The 6000-nt window shown below is 42.3% G+C and overlaps 1 long non-coding RNA gene across 1 annotated transcript in view; it reads left to right on the forward strand.

Moving 5' to 3' along the window:
- Positions 1-5106, forward strand: part of LOC137528990 (uncharacterized) — a 30727-nt gene extending 25621 nt beyond the window's left edge. The window contains exon 4 of the long non-coding RNA XR_011023541.1: positions 4631-5106. This is a non-coding gene — a long non-coding RNA (uncharacterized lncRNA). The remainder of the gene's footprint in view (positions 1-4630) is intronic.
- The last annotated feature ends 894 nt before the right edge of the window (positions 5107-6000 follow it).

Below are 6000 nucleotides of genomic sequence, written 5' to 3' on the forward strand. Positions count from 1 at the left end.
TTTGCAGTAAAGGCAGCCATACGATCCCTCTCTGATCAGATTCGATCAGATAGGGATCTGTCAGCTGGTCGATCTAATGGCAAATTGACCAGTGTATGGCTACCTTTAGTGTAGGGATGATGGGGAAGAAAACGCGTCTTGGTGGGGCTGATCAGGTTGATAAAATTACTGCAGTTTTAGAGAGCCTATACTACTTCGTATTTTAAACAATTAGCTGCTCTTATTGTAATCTGTGAAAAGCCATTGTATGATTCTGAGAGAGAAACTGGTTCATGTTGCTAGATAAAGGTTAATCATTATTCCGCTGTCAGTTGGGATGGGGCAGCAGGCTGAGTTACTGTCTCTGCATTATAACACTCGCCCAAACTGAAGGCTCCAGGATTTATGGATTTATTGGGGTTTATTCTTGGTTCCAGCAACTTTATACGTTCTGTTAAATGCTGACAATGAGATGACTATTGCTCATTGATGCCAGGCTGGTTGAACTTGCCCTCTGCTGACCTGTCTGGATTGGAACGCAATTGTTGTGATTGTTAATCCCACAGACACCTTTTGGCTGTAATCCATCTAGATAGAACACGATGGCCTCACCTAGAACAAATGTTCACCTGGCTTGGTAACAACTGAAAACCCTGTACGGTGCCCCCGTTTGGAATCATAGACGGTTTTGTGACAAGGTGAGGGCATTTGGACAGCAACAACAGAAGTAGTTTTGTCAATGAGACAATCCTACTTGGCATAAGAGGTAGCTGGTGACTGGTTCACCAGTCCTTTTAGTAATTAACTGTGATGATGACTGGCTTAAGGCACACAATAGAAAGGTCAAAGTAAGCCAGAGAAGCCCATCTTCAAGAGGAACTTTAATCCAGTATTGAACGTAATTCCAATCAGTAGCTGACACTCCCTTTCTCAAGAGAAATCTTTCTTTTCTCAAATAGATCGGGGACATTTTTATGGCTGATATTGTGGTGAAACCGCTCCCACAGTGTGATGTCTGGGCCTCCCTCTATGCTTGGATCTCTCAGAAACATTCTGCAGAGATCTGGCAGGAGTAAAGTTGTTAGTTGTTTCATGATGTAAATCAGGAAGAGAAAAGATTTTACAATGGGCATATACTGACTAATTTAGAAAAGCCCTATAAATGGCCATCTCACTAACACCCTCAGAACAGGTCCCTTAGAGGCTGCAGTCGTCTATTCCATCCAAAAAATACATAGATTAGAGTAAAACCGTCTTCCATGTATGAAATACTGCTTTATAAACTCCACAAGAAAACTGAATAGAACTATAATGAAATTGAATTCATCAGTATAAGGCCACAAGTGGTATAGAACTTGAAGCAATTTCCAAGCCAGAAAGTGCAGGCAGCAAGCTTCTCATATTTCCTTTTTGGCCTGCACAAAGTCCCATATAATGGGAGCTTTAAAATGTAAATCTGCACTTACCTGGGGCATCCTCCAGCCTGCTCTTAGCCCTTGAGGACTCTCCTCGTCCTCTGGGTCTCCTACGTGGTCATGCGCATGCTTGGCTCGTCCATGCACCCGGCTCGATCACGTGCGTTAAGCCTCCTGCACATGCACAGTTCAGTTTTTCGAGAACTGCAATTTATGGCAAGGTGTGCAGGTGCACGGATGGGCCGCACATGCACAGTTGTGCACGACTTTGGCTGAAGTCGCCAGCTTAACGATGCCGCCAGTGGGATCACGGAGGAGACCCAGAGGACACCAAGGGACCTCGCGGGCTACGGGGGGCTGGAGAAAGCTCCAGGTAAGTGCAGATTTTCATTTTAACCAGTTCACCCCCAAGGGTTTTTACTCTAACGGACCAGAGCAATTTTCACTTGTCAGTGCTCCTCCCTTTTATTCCCTAATAACGTTTACTACTTATCACAAGAAAATGATCTATACCTCGTTTTTTTCACCACCAATTAGGCTTTCTGTCGGTAGTACATTTTGCTAAGAATTTTTTTATTCTAAATGCATTTTAATGAGGAAAAAAACAAAAAAATAGAAAAAAAAATCATTATTTCTCAGTTTTCAGCCATTATAGTTTTAAAATTAAACATTCTCCTGTGGATAAAACAAACACATTGTGTTTGCCCAGTTGTCCCGATTATTAAAACATTTAAATTATGTCCCTATCACAATGTATGGCGACAGTATATTATTTTGAAATATAGGTGTTATTTTTCTGTTCTGTTTTTTTTGTTCTGGCCATAATTACAAGCCCCAATGTAATAAATTAAATAATTTTCCCCCATAAAATATAGATTAAAAAAAGCTGAGTCCCTAAGGAAAGTATTTATTTATTTATTTTAAGCTGATTTTTTTTTTCAAGTGTTTTCTTTTGGAGGGGGAGTGTTGGAAGTGGAAGTTTATTAATTTTATTACTCATGTGTATGTACTTGTAAATGTATGTATTTTGTATGTGTCATATACTTTTTGGCCACAAGATGGCACTAGTGAACACTCGTTATAGTAAGTGTTCACTTTTTTTTTTTTTTTTTTTTTTTTTTTTTTTACACTTTATTTAATTGTTACATTTCCTGTTTTTGTGAATGGACGTAGCCGCTGTTCGCGGTCACGTCCATTCACTCCAGGCACTGCGATTGGGTAGAGGACCGTTTGGTCCTCTTCCCCCAATTCCTCAGCACGGGATCCTGACGGAAACGGCGGCCATAGCGGCGCGCACACGGCGGTAGCAGCGGCGGGAACGCGCGACTTATTAATACGTCATGTTGCCGTTAATAGGGTAAAGCATGACGTATTAATGCGTTAGGATGCCACTAAGTGGTTAAAGCTCTGCTCAGGGTCACTGTAATTTCTAGGCTTGGAAGTGACAGTTTTCGCCTTGTCGGAACCTTGTCGAAAATATAGTAAACATCACTGGTAAGCTAATTACAGCCGTAAAAGTTTTAGTGGCAGAATACAACTTTTGCGGCCGGCAGAGGTAGGACAAGGTCAATAGTTCATATATTTTCACTCTGGGACACTTAATAGACTGCCACTGATTGGAGACAGTAAAACCTTCAACCTACTTTGTTAATGTTTAAGTATAAAAGTCCTTTTTAGGAGTAGGAGGATAAATGTAATAGTTTATCTACTCAGTTTATTTTCACCTCTGGTTCATTTTTTTTTTAAAGAGAACCTGTATAAAAAAATCCTTCTGGGGGATACTTACCTAAGGGGAAGCCTCAGGGTCCCAATGAAGCTTCCCTCTCCTCTGCAGCTTTGGGGAATCCATCGCTGGCTCCTCCGAAACCTCCTCAGACAAGCAGAGATTTATTTACCAGTCTGCGATCCTGCGCAGGCGCACTAGCAGCTCTTTGTTCGGGTAAGGCGGAAATTGGCCCGATTGTATCTGTTGTACTGCACGGGCGCAAAGGACTCGCGTCTGCGCAGAAGAGCGGATCTGATCAGTTTCTGCTACAGAGAGCCCCTAGTGCGGCTGCGCAGGATCGCGGTAGGTAAATATTTACCTCTCAGCAGGAGATTGTCGGACACCGGAGGACAGGGGAAGCCTGGTTAGTATCCAGAGGCTTCCCCCTCCCGAGCTAAGTTTCCCCCAGAGTTTTTTTTTTTTTTTTTTTTGCAGATCCTCTTTAAAGTGGATCCGAGATAAACTTATAATTGTGTTCCTTCCATATAGTTTATAGGGCATTCCTTAAGCCAAATACTTTACTTTTGTTTTGTTTTAATTCCCTATAAACTAAACAAGACTCACCCAAAGCTCCTTTTGTGCCTTGGCACTGTAGCAAGAGCTTATAGGAGCTCAGTCTTGGCAGGGGGAGGGGAGGTGTTACTAGCCAGAGATTTCAGAGGCAGAGGGGAGGAGGGAGGAGGAGAGGGGACTGAATTTTCACACAGGCAAGCTGATAGCATCTCCAGCTCTCAGCCTGCGACAAACAGAAAATTGCTGCCCTCATTGTATCACAGGAATAAATATTCATAAACTGTTGAAGCTGTTTGCAGCTAGATATGCTGTGTAAACTATCTAAACATTAGATAACCTATATAGACAAGTTACTTGTTATAGTTTTTCATCTCGGATCCGCTTTAACCTCCTGAACGTTACGCCGCTCAGGAGGTTTTGTCAATTTTTGCCCGATTAATTAAAAAAAGTTCCTAGTGGCTTTAAACCCTCTAGCTAGCACTAGGCTAGCTAGAAGAAGTCTCCGGCACCCTTTGATCACTGCCGCTCCCCAGTTTATACATTACCTAGCTTGGCTCCAGCGATCGGCACAGCCCCCAGGGACCGCTCCGGTCTCTCTATGGGGAGGATCGCACATGTCATGAGAAAACCCGATCCTCTCCATAGAGAGACCGGAAGTGTGCCGGGAGGCTGCGCCGATCGCTGGATCCAGGGGGGGGGGTGTAATGTATAAACTAGGGGTGCCGCGGAGGCTCTTACTAGCTAGCCTAGTGATGGCTAAAGGATTTACGGCTATTAGGAACATTTATTTATTTATGGGGGACTCCTGGGGCCACTGTGCGGTATGCCAGACAGTGTCGGGCATACTGCTAAGGAGGTTAAGGCCTATGATTTTATCATTGTGGAATATTCATAGAAACACTTATTCTTTATGGTTGCTGGCTTTTAATGTTTGTTTTTCTTGTTTTTTTTTTTACAGAGTTGATTCGCTAAGGTAGCCTCACAATAAAGCTGGATTCATAAAGCGTGGAGAAGGAGGATTTTCAATGTTTCACTACGATCCAAAACAAAAGGGAAAAGATGCAATTTTTAATAAATCAGTATTTTGTAGATTTGATTTTATAATGACTGTAAATAGACTTTTGCTCCTCGTTATAAGGGATATATCATGCAAGGAACTCCGTCCATTCATTCTGTGCCTAGAGAGGGCGAGGCAAGGTCATGTGACAGCTTGGATTCTGATGAACAGGCGGAGCCTCTATCTTCCGCTCCCAGAAGTCTTCCTCTGAAGATCGTCTCTGTGGGGAGATCAAGAGCCGTCAGGAAGCTGCTTCAGATGTGGCCTGTTTTTTTGTTACAAAACATGCGCATAAATCAAACCCATCGTCTTTAAGCCAATTTCAATCTGTTTCAGTATTTCTATATTTTGAAAATAAATCTTATTTTCAACTATAAGTGGAAGTGGTTTGTGAAGTTGTACTTTTTACTGCTGGGAGCAGAAATCAAGTGACGGAAACAACCAGCACTGTTGTATTCTTTACAAACAGTAGAGGGCAGCAAACATGCTTTGAGATTTATCAGCTACAATTGTCCATGCCTGCTATGGGGTATTTTATATAAATTGAATCAGAATTTGTTTTGCAAGAAATCCATATTGAAAATGCATATCTTTAGTTTGCAGTGTAGCTGAGACCAAAGAAGTCTCAGGTGTTATAGTTACCTGAGGCTTTCTCCTGCCCCCTATAGACTGATCCCTCAGTCTCCCCTGGCTGCTCCTGTCTATCACTAGACTTTCTGGAGCTTGAGCAAGTCGCAATTTGTAGCCCGGGCCAAGGGAGCGTGCGGAGACTGGAGTGGCCCGGGGAGACAATGAGGGACCGAGTGGTCTCAAGGGGGCTGGAGGAAGCCCCAGGTAAGTATAAAACCTAAGACTTCTTTGGCCTCAGGTTTCCTTTTAAAGGCTTGTACATTAGAAACCTGTTTTAGTAAACTCTGATACAGTAAACTTAGTCCCCAAGTCCCAACCATATGCCAGTATAAGGATATACAATGCATAGCTATAGTAAACTATTTGGCCAAGTCTCTTGAAGCTTACTATGGATTGTACTGTATATACTTAACATTTGCCCCTAATAATCTAAAACAAATCATTTCAAGCAGCAGTTTTGGAATGATCACTGTACAGACACTCTGTAAGATGCATCATTTCACTGCTCTCAATTCCCACCCGATATTATTATGCATTTATGGGCCCTTACACAATTAACGTTTTCTCCTAGGTGATAGTTTTTCATCTTCTATTTAAAATAACTTTTCAGCACTTTGCAATTGAAAATGTACCAAAAAGTA

This window comes from Hyperolius riggenbachi, chromosome 8 (assembly GCF_040937935.1).
Source record: "Hyperolius riggenbachi isolate aHypRig1 chromosome 8, aHypRig1.pri, whole genome shotgun sequence".
In the NCBI taxonomy this organism is placed as follows: Eukaryota; Metazoa; Chordata; class Amphibia; order Anura; family Hyperoliidae; genus Hyperolius; species Hyperolius riggenbachi.